The 19976-nt window shown below is 33.0% G+C and overlaps 1 protein-coding gene across 3 annotated transcripts in view; it reads left to right on the top strand.

Moving 5' to 3' along the window:
- The window catches only part of LOC113516035 (uncharacterized), a 223195-nt gene that overhangs the window by 9576 nt on the left and 193643 nt on the right, over positions 1–19976 (top strand). The window lies entirely within an intron of this gene.

Genomic DNA, 19976 nt, shown 5'->3' with positions numbered 1-19976 from the left:
AAACACAGCTACTTCACAGTTCAAACACGAATGGGACAAAGGTACCCAAGCAATCGACTCTTGTATATTTGTATGTTTATTTGTCTAAAATACGAGAAAGTATCAAGATTGTTTATTAATTGGGTCAATTTAAGAAACCGGAGATCATTAAATAAAGTTTACTTCCTAAATTGTACCAACCGAGAATCGAACCAAAAGAACTACCTACAGCAATATGAAACTTTTACCTGTTAATTGTTCTCTTAATCAATTTATAAAGTTAATAATCGTAACAATAATAATATCAATTGAATATTATATAAAAAATATGCAATTATCAGATAAAGCAGTAACGAAAGGTTTGCACTTGTGCAATTTATAATGGTAATTGTATAAATTATATAACTAAACTTTATATCCGCCTTGTTACATTGAATTTGAAGAAATAGAATCGGTCAATTCCTTAAAATGTTATTGTTAAACTATCTAGACCTAGATCTGCTTTCTATATTCTTAAATTAAAAAAAAAAAAACACTCGATAAAAAATATTTGTTCAACATCATAATTTTTTTTTTATATTTTTATATAAATAATTATATAAATTACTAGCGACCCGCCCCGACTCCGCACGGGTATGCATTACATTATATCTCATTAGAAACCTGTAAAATTATCAGTGTTTCTCTACATTATACATATAAACCTTCCTCTTGAATCACTCTATTAAAAAAAAACGCATCAAAATCAGTTGCCTGGTTTTAAAGATCTAAGCATACATAGGGACAGACAGACGGGAAGCGTCTTCGTTTTATACTATGTGTAGTGATATAATTAAATCCTAAGGTTGACTGGAAGAGATCGCTGTTTAGCGATAAAGCCGCCCATTGTTGCCTCCTTATCTTGCTTTTATGCAATTAAATATTTATTTTGTTTGTGTACATATTATTAATCTTTATAATCGGTATCATTGTTTAAAAGAAACAATAGTTTTCATTTATTCATACATTAAACTTGATATCATAAATTTTAATCTATGATTTTTTAATATTTTTACAAAATCTAAGTCTAGAATTACGTCCCTAATTAAAAAAAAAAAAAACAATTGTAGTGTAATCTAAAAAAATTCGTAGGTTGTTCTAGAAAGTCTCTAATATAGAGCACGGTAGTGTTATCGCCAAGTTGGTATGTGAAAGTATGTGAGATTTATATTATAAAAGTGAAAGACCATTCACTCAATGACTAATCAGGAAATCTCAGGAACACCTTTTTTTTATTCTTTATTGACCAGATTACAATAAAAGACGTTTAGTACAAAAAGTAGACTTAATACTATATAGCATTCTCTCTCAGTCAATTAATATCAGTTTGCTATTACAAATTAGTAATTCATTATGGCGTATACAGAAGAATATTGGCTGCAAGCAATATATGCTGCAAGAATAGAAGAGTCAATTAACAAAAATGCATCGACAGGAGACAGCTTACGTATTTTGATTTTTATATAGATAAAAATGGAATGGTAACTTTGCTTGCACTCGATATACATTCGTATCAGTTAAAGATAATTGGTGAAATAAGGATGAAGTAAGGTCAGTAGACCTATCGTGACAAATTCTCCAAGTATTAACCATTATTGACCCTAAAGGGATCGCGTGAAGACTGACCTGATTAAATATATTGAAAACAATGGGGCTACTAGTCCCCATTACGAATAATTTCCTTTAGCCTTATATGTATATTTTCATTAGGTATGTTACTTGGAAAAAGGCATACATTTTTACGCACACTGCTCGTATTTTGAAATATAAAATAACTTTAGGAGTAGGTACTAAACTGTTATACCCTAAATTTTAAGAAAAGATACCTTTATATATATATATATATATATATATATATATATATATATATATATTATTTATCTATTCTTTATTACAAAATAAAATGTTATACAAGTGGCGAGCTTAATGCCATATGGCATTCTCTACCAGCTAACCATCAGGTGAAAACAGAAAGCGTATGAAGGGCAGATGTGGTGAAAAAATTAGTGACATAATTATAGCAACATACTGAAATAATTATACTTAATAATACATACGAAATACACATATAACACATAAACACTATTTATATTAATAATAAATTAAGTAGTTATACCAATATATATAAAATATATACACACATATACACATACCACCAAACAATATTTCAAAACCAAATTATGTAGTCCAAACTAAAAGAAATAGATAAATTCATAATGTATGGTTGATTTAAGGTCGATTGATGTATTTCATACCTTAGTTTGATAATAGCATGCTATAATCGCGTGAGAATATATTCAATATATACAATTATAAGTAATAATTTCACCAGAGGGAGACTTTGTACAAAAGTCGATTGCTTGGGTACCTCTGTCCCATTCGTGTTTCTACCGTGAAGCAGTTGTGTTTGCATAGCTGTGTTTCGGTTTGAAGGGTGGGATATGGCGTGAATTTACTGGGTACAGAGGAATAACATCTGAGTCCTCAGGAATGGCAACGCATGAGGGTTATCATGGGTGAAATAGTATACTCTGTTATGTCCATGGTACTGTTCATGTCTATAGGCGACGGTTACCACTTTCCATCAGGTGGATCGTCAGCTTGTTTGCCAAGCTAAGTTGTATAAAAAAAATATATATTATAGTACCGTATTGAAAGTACCTTTATTATTTTAATTAATACATCATCATATCAGCCGTTAACTGTCTTAAGTCTTGAGTTTTACCAGTAGTTCCTATAATTAGCAGGCAGATTGGCAACTGTAGTTAGGCTTTGGTGATACTTTATCTACTTCTCATTTTTAAAGTCGCTTAAAATATAACAACTATAACCTTACCTCACTCCGAATATATCAAGGCTCGGTCGACTCAATTCTAAACGAAATATTACCGGGCGCTATATAAATTTACAGCATTTAACTTGTTAAAATTCCTATCAGCGACTTATAAACAAGTCAACTTAATTTATTATGAACACCTCAAATAAGAAAGGATACGTAAACGTTATATGAGTAACGCTTAGGAACGTTAATTTAACGTAAAGCTGTTAAAATATTACAACACTCTCTATAAAATGTAAAATGGTCAGTAAAATTTAAGAGTGGGATCATTTTTCATGAAGGAATATTTCGGGCACGGTAAAAATTTACCAAGTTCTTTTTGATAAAATACAATTTTTATATCGAAAATTTATTATTTTTTTACAGAAAAAAAAGGTATTTTAATGTATAAAATAATAATAAAGAATTATAGTTAATTTTTTTTTATTGTTAACGCTTAAAAGATCTTGTAAACAAATCTATTTCTATTTGAATAAAGATGATTCTTATTTGAAATATTTGTATTGTGTGCTTTTTGTAATCGATGGTGTTTACTCTCATATTGGCTCCATAATGATTTCACGATCATTGAAATTTCCATTTTTCTTTGCAAACTAAAATTTACTTTAACACGTGAGATGCGTTATAAATTTAGATTTGGTTTATCGTGACGTATACGAAATATCTGATCATATATCGATGTGTATGTATTTACGATTGAAGTCGCTTTTTTCAACCGACTTCAAAAAGGAAAATGGTCTCAATTTGGTTATAATATATTTTTTTATGTTTGCCACCCGTTAACGTTAACCCCGTTAGTTATAAATCGATTTGGAAAATTCTTTTTTTTTTAATCTAAACAGACATACAAACTGGTCCTATAGGAATTTTATCAAAAAGTTTAATTTTGAAACCGAAATAACTGGTTTTGCTGCAATTGAAGTCAGTTTTTTTTTTATAGCACAATCTTAATTATTTACTCATTTTATATGAATTATTAAATAAATATTACAGTACATATAATATTATTTAAAATAATATATTGATAACGAAAAATAAATATTTCCAAATATACGAATATAAACATATATTTAAATTAAACATGAAAGTACAAAAAATGTTGTAATACGCATTCAATGTACCTAAGCATTGCTTTTGTCAAATATTTACATAATATTATATATTTAAATACAATTGTGTTCAAGGTGAATTGAAATAGTGAATATGTAAGGAAACCACTACAGTCTGGCAATTACTACAATACGCGAAACACAAAAAAAAATGTCCTTTGACTCAAACATTTGAATTATTAACGTAACAATATGAAATGCCTGTGTACTTTTTTTTTCTAAGTCTTTTTTTTTTCTTTTCTTTAATGTCAATCGTTCTTTATTTTCACAACCATTGCTGCCAGTGTTAAGTATTTTAAATTTAGTTACATTCTTTAGAATATGGCCAAGTTTAACGTTTCCCGCCTGTTTAATTTATCTGTAATATTTTTAATAATTTCGCGGCACTACACTTTCACAATTCTACAACACACACACACACACACGCACGCACGCACGTACACCCGCACGCACGCACGCACGCACGCACGCACGCACGCACGCCCGCACGCACGCACGCTAGCACGCACGCACGCCCGCCAGCACGCACGCACGCACGCACGCACGCACTCACGCGCACGCGCACACATATATATATTAATCGTACCTGTAAATTACTCATTACGGGGATATGTGGATACGCCTGCCCTCTGGTGTGAGTGCCGTGCAACAAGAGCCAATGTGTGTCTTTAACGCAGGAACAAACATCGACCTCCACGGCAGTTTTTGAAAATATTTTAGGTTATTATTTATTATTTTTATTGTTTATATATGAATACACATAAATCGAGGAAATATAGACAAGGATAAGCGAATTACGGGAGCCCTGAACCAGTCCCTAAGTGTGAGACGAAGTAGGTGATGAAAGTTAATATTCCACCGAAATTCCTCTATATAACACCGCCCATTTCGGTCGCCATGTTATACATTCAACGGCCACTATGTTGGATCAATGAAAATCTTTTTTACAAACGTCAATCACGTAGTAGTATTAATAAAAGATGGCGATTAGCTACTACTCTTGTAATGAGCTCATAGCGTGAGGGTGGACTCTTCTTTTGAACATGAACTTGGTAGTTCTCGGATACCTTCAGGTGGTGTATTCCAGAGTTGAAATGGTGAAAGAGTATGACAAAAAGCCTGATTTGTAAAGTTGTGTGAGAAGTGAAAGGGAGTCATTAGGACGAAGATAGCATAGGTAGATAATTAACTTCCTCATGAAATTAGAAATAGCCCAAGCATTGGGATTTTCAAATCACGTCTGAAGAATTATTACCTCTCACAATGCTGATGTACGTACTTATTATATTTATATATTATATATAATATATATCTATCTATTTATATGTATTTACTTATATGTATATTTTTATATATACCTATCGGTCTTTTCAATTGTAAAGACATTTTATTTATTTATTTTTAACTATAACATTTATGTCGATTGGTACACATGTATGACTGTAACTACTAATGAACTATCACTTTTCTCATATTGGGTTTGCTGGAAGAAATCTCTATTGGAGATAAGCTCGCCCTTGTGCACTATTATGTTTGTTTTTACATTTCAATAACCTTTTGTGTACAATAAAGAATAAAGAGCATGAAGTAGATTTTTAATGCCACTGACGACTTCGAATCTATCTATACTTATTACTATTACTACTCTATACATATATACAAACATGGGATTTGTAATGTGTAGCGCGACAACGATCACGACGCGAAAGTAATTTGTAAGTTTGATCCCATGACAACGCCAATATGTAAATTTTAAATGAGATATTAACAAAACTCCACGGACATCACAGTATTACACTGTGACACCAATAATATCTCTCACGTTATTATCATAATTTCAGACCGTAGGCGTACATTTATTTTTAAGTTATTTAATTTACACAGTAACACGTTGCTTTGCCGCTTTAAATACAGAAAAAAAGGTAAAGTTATTTACTCAAAATTCTAACTAAATAGTACCTACTGCGTGGTTAGTCAGTACATGGGAAAATGACATCTATTGTTCAATATTTAAGAACGAAATAACAAACGAATTAATTTTACCTAGCGCTTATAAACAATTACATTTTGTTTTGCAAATTATTCGTAAAAATCTGAAGTGTCCAACCGAAACCGGAATTAAAAAAAAAAATAATAGCCAGTGTCATTCGAGATGATGTAAGAATTCTAATAAAACAGCTCTTTTTTTTTTAAAACATTTATTTTACAGCCACACTTGAAAAAACATTTGTCGTTTACTTGGGCACCTATGTCTCATTTGTGTTTCTACCGTGAAGCAGTTGTTTGCATGGCTGTGTTTCGGTTCGAAGGGTGGGATATGGCAGTGAATTTACGGGGTACAGAGGAATAACATCTGAGTCCTCAGGAATGGCAACGCATGGGGGGTATCATGTGCGAAACAGTATACTCTGTTATGTCCATGGTACTGCTCATGTCTATAGGCGACGGTTACCACTTTCCATCAGATGGGTCGTCAGCTTGTTTGCTATTCTAAGTTGCATAAAAAACAGTCATACTCGGACACATTGCATTGTCCGGGTATCGAACCAGCTACCATTTACGACGGGCCGCTAGTATTTAAATATATGTAAGTACAGATGGGCAAAGCACCGGGTTTAAACCCGGTGCTTTGGTAAAAACCCAATAAACACCCATAAACTCCCATAATCACCCAAAAAAATAGGTTTTTACGTATTTTTTTGAAAATATGTAAGTAATACCAATAAATTATTTTTATAAATTGTATTGATCAATTCTACAATATTAAATAAAACGTTAACTAATAATATTTCAGGAAATTTTAAAAATCTATATATAATAAAATGAAAGTAATTAATTTTCAGTGTTTTCATGTTGCAGTTGATCAACATGTTGGCCTTTTGCTTCCCGTAGATACTTTAAAATTTCTTCATAACACCTCGTTCGCACACATGGCCGTATATATTTAAATTCTTGAGCCACTAACAGTCCGAAATACTCATTTCTTTTATCCTCTTCTCCATAAATTAAGCATTTAGAACAGTTTGTTTCTTCTTTCAGTAAATTTTCTTTTACTTTATCCTCGTCTTTTTTCTTTGTTGCGACGACGCTGGGTAAATCATCTGGACACTGGGTCTCACTATCGCCAAATATATTTGGAGATCGGCTTCGGCTACGGCTTGGCAGACATTTTTTCTTTCTACAATTTTAAATTAAATTTATTAGAATAAATGCTTCGAACACACGCGATCTAAGTACCTTTTGTGTTTATTATACCTTACCTACCTAGGTATAAAAAGAGTACTTACGTAGATTTTCTTTTATTAACTGTTTTATACGAAGATCTTGATCTCTCAAATTAGCATCCATTTTACTTCCAGTGATTATCAACTAAATTAATAATCCACAAAGTATTAAATAACGTTTTTATGAAATATTTAGCACAAAAACAATACCCTTTAAATATCGATCGTCAGTAACTGTGGCTGACTTACCTATATTCTAGCAAGCAGGACTGCCAGATGTGAAGGGGAAATCCCCAATAAATTGTTGCATGTGACTGATGATGTGAGCATGTTCGTTTCATAATAAAAATGTTGCCAGGTAACCAAAAAGTCGTATGTTTTTGTGCGAATTACGATCATAATCTTTACGATCGTACATTAAAAAATAGACAAATAATAGTATGAGTACGATTTAAATCGTATATCTGTCAACCCTGCTAGCAAGACAGCGACAAAATCACGTTGCATAACAATGTAGCCCAAGCTTATATCTTATGAAATATACGGAAGAGATACGGACTTAGAAAAAACAGAAATGTTGTTCTTTGTGGAAGTCATTGATGAAATTCTATGTATTTTAGCCCGCAAACTTTCTTCAAACAAAAACAGCGCCATCTAGTATCGAGTTCTGTAATTATCTCTTTGTTTATGGATTTGAAGTAAGACCGCCACGCATGCAATACATTATGACTGGGGATTCCCCTATTCGTCGACGCTGAATATGAGGCGACGACAATCACTGTCAAACGTGTTCACTATTACTCTGACTCTGGTAACGTGACTTCCTGGTAACGTGTTAGGTAGGAAAAGCAGTAAAAAAGTGCATATTAAGGGAGCAGATTTGAAATAATATTTATACTTAACAAGAAATAATTAAAGGTAAGTGGATTTTTGAATGATACAATTATATCATGATCACTTAACAATTTTAACTTAAAATTAGATGTATTATTACAAGCTTTTATTTAGCTTGCGTTATGTAAATAAAAGTATGTAGGTATGTTCGTATGTTGATGCAATTATCCTCAATCCTCAACCGACTGGGATAAAATTTTCCATACACGTTTATTTTGGATGATAGTGCATAGTTAGCTGAGAGTCGTCATTGGATAATAATGGTGGATAGCCTAAGATGTGTACTAGATATTTATTTTTAACATAATATGCGTAAGTACCTAATCGAATTAAAGAAGTTGCTGAGAAAAATACAGAACAATACGATAATAAACTAGCGTCTGCGTTTAATCCTCCGAGGAGATGTAATTTTATAAAGGTTTTTTGTATTTATTTTATTATTTTTTTAATAAATTTATTGTAAATAACAAGAAATAATCATTGTAAAAAAATAGGCACTCTATTGTTGAATTTTCGTCAGACCAACTAATCATCGTTCATTTTTTTAGGTTCAATGGGGAGACCTAAAGATTTACGCATATGGGAGCACTACCGTACTTTATCAAACAAGTCTGTTTCTTGCAAGCTTTGTAATAAGGTCTACAAATTCAGTAATGCTGCCAAAATGCTTCAACATCTTATCACTTGTCCAAAATCTCCAGAAACATTAAAAGACTCTATGAAACTTATAAAAGATAGCTCGTCCAAAACCAAAATGTCTGAACTGTCAGAGATAGAGACAAATGATTCTTTTATAAGCCCCTCGTCGTCTGCTAACACTACAATAAATGCTGAGTTTCAAGACACCGATGATCATATAAAAACAGAATTAGCGAGAGCTATATTTGTAACAGGGACGCCATTATCGATGGTGCAACATCCTTTATGGATACAATTTTTCGAAAAATTGCAACCAAAATTTAAAATACCTTCACGTAAAGCTTTAGCGACAAAATACTTAGATAAAATATATAGAGAAATGCGTTTTGAGTTAAATGAGGAACTAAATGCTTGTAGTTACTTACACCTTCAGTGCGATGGCTGGTCTAATTTAAGAAATGAAGGAATAATAAACTTTCTTATATCAAAACCTCAACCTGCATACGTTAAAAGTTTGAATACAGAAAGTAATCCTCACACTAGTGAATACCTTAGCCAAGAAGTTGAAAAAGTAATGAAAGTGTATGGAGCAAATAAGTTTCTTGTACTTATTGGCGATAACGCTAGAAATATACAAAAGGCATTCGAATTAACAAAACTCAAATATCCACATGTTGTTCCTCTCGGTTGCTGTGCACATATCCTTAACTTGTTGTGCCAAGATATTGTAAAGATACAAGAAGTAACTGTGTTTATTATGCAAGCCATAAATATAATAAAAACTGTTAAAAGGAGTCAACGATTAAGTTCCTTGTTGATAAAATCAAGGCAGGGTGAAGATTCTACACAAACACTAAAATTGCCTTGTGCTACAAGATGGGGAAGTCATGTTACTTCGTTAAAAAGTTTGAAAGCAAATAAGATAGCTTATTATTTATTATTAATTAACAGTTAGAGAAGATGTGGTAATTTCAAGAGATATTAAAGATTTAATTCTAAGTGATGATTTCTGGACGAAGACAGGGGAATGTATAAGTATTTTGGAACCAGTCACTGAAAGCATATTTTACTTAGAGAGCGACCAGAATCGTTTGCATCGCACATACGAGTACATTACATTTAGAGATGTACAAGCTAAGATACGTTTTGCATTAAATGAGATTTCGACATTGAGCGAAGAAAGCAAACAGCAGATTCTAACATCAGTATCTTCAAGATGCAATATGGCAATGAGGCCAATACATTTTGCAGCATATATTCTAGACCCCAGGACTCTAGGAGTCGAACTTACTCAAGAGGAAGAACTTAAGGGTATGGAGTTTATCTACAATTTAAGCCAACACTTAAGTTTGTCAAATGTAATGGCAGATTTGGCGTGTTATAAAGCTAAAGAAAACTTTTGGGCCAGAGGATTTGTATGGAGCTCATTAGATAGCATTGAGCCCCTAATATGGTGGAAAGGTATTTGTGGTTCCACTGAGTTAAGCAAAGTAGCGATTCGTATTCTATCAGCTCCCTGTACTTCGGCAGCCACTGAGCGTTCCTTTAGTATCCAAGGCTACATACATAATAACAAAAGAAATCGACTTACAACTGAAAGAACTGAAAAAATTTCATTCATTTGTTATAACTGGAATCTTAAACATAAAGCTGAATGCGAGGACATTCAGTTTAATGAAGAAAATACCTTAGAAGCTTTCATTGAGCAAGTAAATGAACATAACAGTTTAGACGAAATAGAGCCTATCGAACCTATACAATTCATCGCTTGTAATAACTCTGAATCTGACAGTGATTGACTGTAGTTTTACATTTTACTTTCATCTCTTTCTTAATAAACTCAAAATCAAATTAAAAGTTTTTTATTCTGTAGGCTGCATAATAATATTGTCTATGTCCAGTATAGTGGACGTCTTGCGGCTGAGATGACGATGATGAAGTACAAAATCATAAACACCCAAAAATTTGGGTGTTTATGGGGTTTAAACCCAATAAACCCAAAACACCCGGTTTTTACCCACCAGACTTTAAACCCACCCAGGTGGATTGCCCATCTCTATATGTAAGTAATATATTTGATATTACTTACATATATTTTGATATAACAGTAATTAACTCTTAAGACATCGAGATCCAAGGTGTAATTATTCTATCTATTTCGCTATTAAAGCGTCTAACACGCAACTTTGCATGTCATCTGTAAGTAACAATAATAAACGTAACACCGGGTAAGTTTTTGCAATAATAACAACTGGGTAAATAGATAGAAATTGATAGAAATTGAGAGTTCTTCAAATGAAACTGTTTAGATGCTATGAAGGTCCGCACAAACCAAAAAAAAAAATAATAATAATTTGGATGGTATGAAGGCCCACACACATAAAAAAAAAATAAGAAAATAGGTAACTATCGTGATACAATTTCAATGACTGGATAATATTGTAACAGATCCTTAGACTATTTCTAAAGTGAAAGAAAGTGTTGTCCTCCTCTCTAGTACTCGCTGTGTCCAACAGGGTCCTTAATTGAAGTTGAAATCTACTAATTACATTATGGAATGCAATAAGAAATACATAAATAAATAAAATAAATAAATGTGCGCTAACTGTACACGCTGGCATGGCACCAGAGAGAGAAGATAGGTGAGAATGAAAAGTCAAGTCAGTTAGTCCATCGTTATGAATTGAACACGATGGTTCCCAGGGGGGACCACGTGGAGGTCGACCTGCTAAAGTTTATTGCTAGCAGTGTGACTGATATTCTGCATTACTAACAAACCCTTCCTCCCAATTAAGTCAATTAGTCTCTCGTAATAGAGAACACTTTTTTTTTATTGGTGAAAATGGTATGGTAACCCCGCCTGCGCTAACGGGATACGCTGGCGGAGCACCAGTGAAGGGTGATAGATGAGAATGAAAACAGGCCAGTTAGCCCATCATGATGAATTCATTAGAAATTAACCATGATAGTTTCCAGGGGGAACCGCGTAGAGGTTGACCTGGTTAGGTATATTGCTAGCAATGGGATTTTTAGTCTCCAATACTAACAATCCCTTTCTGCCCTGTGAACACATATTAGACTCAAACAAAACAATATAAATGCATCTAGTTTAAATAATTGGTTTGAGGACTGGAATGATGTTTATATCACAGTGTGACCTAGATACGTAAGTAACGATGACTCAAAATTATGATAAAATCATTTGCTTTTTGATTAAATTCAATTATGCAAAATTGTTGTAACAGTCTATTTTATTGAAATTATATACTTATATACGAGTACTTAATTCTTTAGTATTAGACAACTTCAGAAATAAGTAAGTTCTTAATTCGATTGTATTTGTTTATTTTTCATACAACTTAGAATGGCAAACAAGCGGACGGCCCACCTGATGGAGAGCGGTAATCGTTGCCTATAGACATGAGCAGTACCATGCACATAACAGAGTATACTGTTTCGCTCATGATACCCCGCATAGTTAACGATACGTGAGTATATGTGAAAGTTAAATCGTAGACAATTTAACTCGATTAATGTTGAAATACTTTATAATAGCAATTAAGGGTGTCAGACACGTATGAACATGACCGTCAGTAATTACTTCGCTATAATGACTTGATTGGTTAGAAAATTCATTTGTTTCTTGTTTTTGTAATTGCATTGCTAATTGTAGACGTAGTTTTTGTATTCTTTTGATTATTCTTTTTTTCGTTTTTGATGACTGCATTGGTAAATTTGTAAAACTCACCAAAATACTATGTACCTATTTATCTATCTACATAGAATAAGCCACCCGTTTCTATCCCGTGGGTGTCGTTAGAGGCGGCTAAGAGAGATAGGGATGGGTAGCAGCGTCCCTCTTAAAACATCTCTAAAGTCTGACTGCGGTTGCCAATCCGCCTGCCAAGCATGGCAACTACTGGCAAAATTGGCAAGAATTATGTTTAGCAGATAATGATATCATAACTAATATACCTAAAACTAACTAAAGTAGTATAAAACTTATTCATTGCAAAATCAATTTTCATTACCACCATCCTGGCAGAAAATTTAAAGAAGTCTGATAAATAGATAGATAGATACTCTTTATTGTTTCCTCCAAAAGATTACAATAGTAAATTTATTATAAATATAAATAATTACAAGAAATAATCACAATGAGAAAACAATGGGCGACCTTATCGCTAAAAGCGATCTCTTGCAGGCAACCTTTGGATGGAGAGGAGTAATTATAAAGAGTGATCGGAGGCACGATGAAATTCAATTATTTCTAAATTATATATAAATACTGCTCACATATATATATGTAAAACACAAAGTTATAAAATTTTGGGATATCTTAAAATATATGTATACTAACCAGACAAATAAAAAAATTTAGACGATGACATCTTGCTTGAACAAAAATCCTTAAGTTTTGTTTTTAAACTAGACAGATATCGCATTACGCACAACAAAAATGTCATCGAATTTAGAACCTTCTTTTTGAAGTCTCTTCACAACGAGGAAATAGATTTTTTGGCCCCGTTTCTTACGCCTTGTTGCATTTCTATTGCCGGGCCAATTTCCTCTTGCTATCTTGGAGATCGGGAGGGTCCCTTTTATTCTTTGATGCTATCACAAAAACTGTCCAGTTCGTTTAGTCGACTATGGTGCGAGCTCATTCGTCACGATTGTTTTTGTCAGCAACATAACGTTGTCGAATTGAACGTTGCAGTATTAGAAGTAACTTGTTCAACACTTCGTCGATAACTTTGTAATTGAAACCATTTTTTAAATCATTTATTTTAAATCTGGTGTATATAATTTTATATTTTTAATATTTTTTGTTTTCTTTTTATAAACTTTGTTTGTTGTTTCCAATAATCGTTTTGGACCTTCACCCGGATGTCTTATTCATGTTAGTACGGCGTTTTACGTCGCAATTTCTCGTCTCAACTGTGAACTGCAGCTCGCAAAGCTTGTGAAGTAGGCATAGGTAATATGGATAGCAATCTGATATCTATATATTGGGTTCCTCTGGACGTTGATGGCGAAAACTATCGGTCATCGCGATTTCGATATCGCCCATATCGGTCGGATATCTATTTTCGAATATGTTGAAAGTCTGTTTACATATTCGTTATTGTAGCAGTATATACTAGACATAGTATCTAAAATATATAGATATTTCTATGAAGCGTCGGTGAGGCCGAGATATCGAGCCCGTTATACATATGCTTATATGTAAGTTGTTGTTGTTTTTTTTTTATTAACAGAAAATTGTTTATCGTCAAAGAAAATATACTTGACACGCAATTTCGTGTTCTAAAGCGGCGTTGCGATATACAAGTTTTTATTTCTACTCAAATTTCAAATATTTTATCCCACACCTTATTTCTATTTATTGTTTGTGTTATCTCTGGTGTTACAGGCGTTCATAGGCTACGGCAACCCCATTTACCATTAGACGCGTCATATGCTTGTTTGCCACCATATTTGTATACAAAAAAAGCTCCAAAATTTTCTAAATTTGATTTCCAAATTTTACGAATACGATTTATTTTACCCAAAATTATGATAAAAAAAAAACAATCTTGCAATGTTGTTCTAAATCCAAATATTTTCAATATAATATGAAGTCTATAAAACATTTAGTCATTCAATGGTTACATAAAATATATTGTATGCTTTTGTGTCATAATATAAAATTGTAAATAATCTTGTGGCGATAGTTCTTCTTATTGCAGTCAGTCAAAACGTTACCAACACACACACAAAATCGCTCCATATTAAATCTTTTCTGCACACATTGGATAATGACCGTCACTGACGTCATGAAAGCATTGACCTCAAAATCAGAATGGAGTTTTTTCCTCGTGACGTGGGAGAAACTGAGCACTAGGAAATGCTACATCATCACATTATGGTAATTGTTCTCGCTATTTCAAAAGATCAAAATCTTAATTTATCCTTATTATTATTATAAATATGAAATTGAATTTGTTGTACATTACTTCTTAGTGCCTTTTTTTATAACACTGAAGTGGCTAACAAGCATTCGGCCCGTCTGGTGGCAAATGGGGTTACCGTAGCCTATGAACGCCTGCAATACCAGGGATATTACGCGCGCGTTGTCGACCTGTTATTGGATCAGTACATAGATATTGTAACTAAAATATACAGATATTGCTATATATTACCCACTCCTTCTACGAAACATCTCGTCTATATTTAAGTTTTTTTTCTTTCACTTAAACTATTATCTATGCTATTAGGAACATTTAAAAAAAATAAGGTAGACAAATTCAGTGCGCATTATCAAATAATATGCTTTTCATAAAGAGCTCTATTATATATTTATTTTTATTTTATATATTCATAAACAATAATTTGTATTTGAATGTCACAGTAGGTACGAGTACAATAAAATTAATACAGTACATAAAATAGAAATTAAATTAAGCAAAAAACAAATATTACATGCACTTAAAGTTATTTCTTAACACAAACAACATATATGTTTTGTTTGTGTTAAGAGACTTTGTTATATATATATATATATATATATATTAATGTAATAGTAGAACCTTAGTTATCACATTTTTTCTTAGTTCCTGGAATAACAACAAACTGCAGCGTTATATCTTAGAATAAATAAATATGTTGTCAGTACACAACAATGCAGTCATTGTTACTACATGGCAAAAATGGGGAAGACGTGTCCCACACTAGTGACTCACTCGATTCAACCACCTGGTTCACGTATTTCTGATAGAGATAGGCATAAGAAACTTTTCGTTTGTTTATTTTTTTATACCACGAAGGTGGCAAACAAGTATATAGCCCATATGACTATAAAGGGTCACTGTAGCCTATAAACGCCTACAGCACTAGGGGTGTCACGTGTGTGATTTTTTTATGCAATTTACAATGGCCAACAAGCTGACGTCCCACCTGATGGAAAGTGGTAACCGTCGCCTATAGACATGAGTAATACTATAGAGATGTCAGTGTATACTGTTTCACCCATGTTACCTCCCATGCGTTGCTATTCCTGAGGACTCGGGTGTTATTCCTCTGTACCCTGTAAATTCACTGCCATATCCCATCCTTTAAACTGAAACGGCCATGCCGACGCTGAAGAAACTTTAGTACATTCTATTAGACGTCCAACAAAACGTTTTCATGTATATTATAAATTTCTGTGCAAAATAAAAATAAAAATAAATGCATATATGTACGTGTAAGACCGCTTACCGAAGTATCACATTTGTTAGAATTGCAAAAACTATGTTTATCTTAGATATTACTGTATGTATGTCTTCTTTACTTTAATAATATCATAATAACAAACGTAAACAATATCGTACCTTGTACGTTTCGTGTTAAAGTCGAAAATTGTATGAAGACTGTATGTATGACATGTTTTTGCTGAATATTATTATCAAATGAAAACTGTGCAACGTACGTATGTGCGAAACAGATTAACATTACGAATGTTAACTGAAATATGCCGCAATTGTGGTTAAGTGTCGTTTGGTTAACTCTTAACGGGTTCCGTAGCGTATTTATTTTGTTTTATATTTCAAAAGATTTTTTTCTTCAAACTTGTAACAATCAAATTGAAGTCTTTGCTTAGATTATAAAATAATTACTTAATTAAAATCGATGAATGAGGACTCATGAGTTATTCCTCTGTACCCAGTAAATTCATGCCATATCCCACACTTCAAACCGAAACACAGCCATGCAAACACAACTGCTTCACGGTAGAAACACGAATGGGACAGAGGTACCCAAGCAATCGACTTTTGTACAAAGTCTCCCTCTGGTAAATAAAAAAAAAAAACTATTTTAACACAGAATTAGCGGGGGAAGGTATTGTTAATAATGTGAACTACCAGTCCCATTGCTGGCAATATACGCTATCAACTAGGCTAAATGATCTGCCTTCATTGGGTTACCATTTCATTATCATTCATTATAAATAAAAAAAAAAACATAGAATTAGATATATACTCACACTATGCCAGTTAAATAAACAATACTAAATAGATGACAATGTGTGCATTGTGTTTACCGAATTAGGTAAGGTTGTGGTAAACACGACGAAGATAACATGCAACAATAGTATTAGACTCATGTCTGTTCGGCCAACGGGAAGTCATGGCCCTTTTTGGGCATCACAGTATACACTGTGCCGCCCATGGGACAGTTCTCCATTGCCACTAAATACTAAACTAGTACATTCTTTATAACAATTATTATTGATTTATTTACACTTTATTGTACTATTTATAAAAATAATACATAAATACAGTTAATTTTAATAAGATGCGATACAAAAGGCGGCCTTATCGCTAAGCTATCTCTTCCAGACAACCTTTGGGTAGAGGACATTGAGAGAAAAGAAAAAGGGCAGGTTGCATATACACTCATATATATAAATATATACATATAGAGGGAAAGGGATTGTTAGTAATAGAGACTAAGAATCCCATTGCTAGCAATATACTCAACCAGGTCGACCTCCTCGTGGTTCCCCCTGGAAACTATCATGATTAAATCCAGATGAATTCATCATGATGGGCTAACTGGCCTGTTTTATTCTCATCGATCATCCTTCACTGGTGCTCCGCCAGCGTATCCTTTTAGCGCAGGTGGATTACCATTCCATTTTTACCCATCAAATATATACATAAATACACATACTTAGTAGCAGACATACAAGAGAGAATAGAAAAGGAAGATGAAGAGGGAACACGAGAAAACAGTAGTTAAAGGGAGAGTTAGGTAGAACTCAACAGAAGTTTTGAAGCTAGCGAGAATTATTATTTGAGGGGTTCTAAATTTAAAATCGAAATTGATTGTACACAAATATACACACATACACACAAAATTTATCAGGTTAGCTGATTCCTTATTTGCCACTAGTTTTATCCTACGACTTTACCTGCTTAATTTGGAATATATCCTATATACTGAAATAGTATATACACTATCAATATATCAAGTTTCAGTTAAATTCGTTCAGACATATTTATATAAAAAAGCATTTTTTCCTAAATTACCCGCGGAACCCTAAAATCATTAAAGAACCGGTTAATAATAAGTAATCTCGGCACAATTAAGTCACTTTCACATACGAAAAATGGCCAATTAAGTGAATGGTCCGCTTTTAAGCGCAATGAGTGTTTACTTATTTTGTTCAGTTAGCACGTATGTTACGATTAATCTTGGAAACAGGGGGGAAAGGGATTGTTAATAATAAAGCCAAATAGCCCCATTACTAGCAATATACCCTGTCAGGTCGACTTCCACGTGGTTACCCCTGGAAACCATCGTGGTTAATTCTAGTTGAATTCGTCAGGATGGGCTTACTGTCCTGCTTTCATCCTCATCTATCATTCCTCATTGGTGCTCCGCCAGGGTATGTTCCTCTGTACCCAGTAAATTCACGCCATATTCCTAAAGGTCTAACGTAAAATTGGGAATATGTTTTTTTCTAGATCGTCATTTAGAAGTGGTCTATGGTCTAAAGCCCACGCGTACGAAGTAGTGGGGAAAACCTAGTTTATAATATTGGTAAGATAAAATAATATTCACAATTTATGTATCTTCACAATAAATACACCCATATATTTATATTAATCATGTCTCTGATAAAGGTAATATGAAATAATAAATCTAACTTGTTATTCATTCTAAATTGTGTAAAAAACATGTATCGGCGCGTACCACCCACTTAAATGGTATTCAAACACGTAATAATTATAAAAATGTGCACTTACATCATTATATGAGAGACCAGTATTGTGAACTTGACTTTGACACTGCCGTGCACGATTAATTGCTTAGAAACCAGATTAACTGGTGGAGTCCGGTTCGAACCGGTTCTGGATAAAATGGCACCTATTTCTTTTGCCAATTATTTATGCACATGTTGTATTTTTCAACCGACTTCACAAAGATGGAGGTTCGCAATTCGGTTGTTTTTTTTATGTTTGTTACCTCATAACTTTATCAGTTGGGGGGAAGGGATCATTAGTAATGCGGGCTACTAGTCCCATTGCTAGCAATATACCCTGCCAGGTCGATCTTCACGCGGTTCCCCCTGGAAACCATCGTGCTGAGTTCCAGGTGTATTCATCACGGTGGGCTGACTGACCTGCTTTTTTTTATTATTCACCTATCATCCCTCACTGGTGCCCCGCCAGCGTATACTGTTAGCGCAGGCGGGGTTACCATTCCATTAATCATGCATTAAAAAAAAAACTCCATCAGTTATGTACCGATTTGGAAAATTCTTTATTTATTTAAAATAACAATCTGTAAGTATATACAGATTGGTATCATTGATTTTTTTTTTTCTTCCATTAGTTTAATTTTAAAATAACTGGTCACATCTGAAGTCGGTTTTCTTGTGATTTGTATGATTGTGATTAAAAATAATTTAAATATTTTAAAACTTTTTTTTTAAATAATTATAAAATAATAATGAAACTCGAATAGAAAACGAGTATTCTAAATTTTGACATTTCAATTTATTAAAAAAAAACATTGTTATAATCTCCAGTAATAAAAAAAGACTGTCTCTTTCTATTAGAGTTAAAACAAGTTTAAAACTTGATCCTTTGGAAACTTTAACAAAATTTATTTATTTAATGTTATTGTTAGAAGATTGTTAAACATTGTTAAATATGATCTTTGACTATTAATTAAAAAAAAAAAAACTACTATTAATATCTAAAAACATTCATTGATAGAGTAGTTGCAAAGATTTCTGTAATTCCTTGTTCTTAGAGTAGTTTATATACGGATCGGCACGAACATAGCCGAGTCGACCCGATTGTTGTTTTATAATAATAATAATATTTAGTGAAAATTAGACTTTCTTTTCATTGTTCTCAATCAATTACTAATTAACAAAACTATTAATTAAAAAATTATTAAAATTTTATAGTGACGGGGTCGTAAGACTTTTTACTTAACTTTTTACCTTTTTCATAGGTAAAATGGTTGAGAAACAATACTATGAACGCCAGAAATACCAGGGCTATTACACGCGTGTCGTTGACCCTGAAGAAACCTATTTAAACCCCTTTTTAGAAGAACCCCTGAAGGCTCTAGGAAAAACCTCGACAGGTACATTATTCCATAATCTGAGCGTTCGAAGGAGGAAATATGTCTACAACCGCACTGTACACGATGATCTAGGTGCTGAAGCATGGAGTAAATTCCCTGTCGATAAAGGCATATAGATAATTGCAT

This window comes from Galleria mellonella, unplaced genomic scaffold (assembly GCF_026898425.1).
Source record: "Galleria mellonella isolate WM207_F2 unplaced genomic scaffold, CSIRO_AGI_GalMel_v1 utg56, whole genome shotgun sequence".
In the NCBI taxonomy this organism is placed as follows: Eukaryota; Metazoa; Arthropoda; class Insecta; order Lepidoptera; family Pyralidae; genus Galleria; species Galleria mellonella.
The sequence above is the reverse complement of the archived record's forward strand: the minus strand, read 5'-3'. Positions and strand labels throughout refer to the sequence as shown.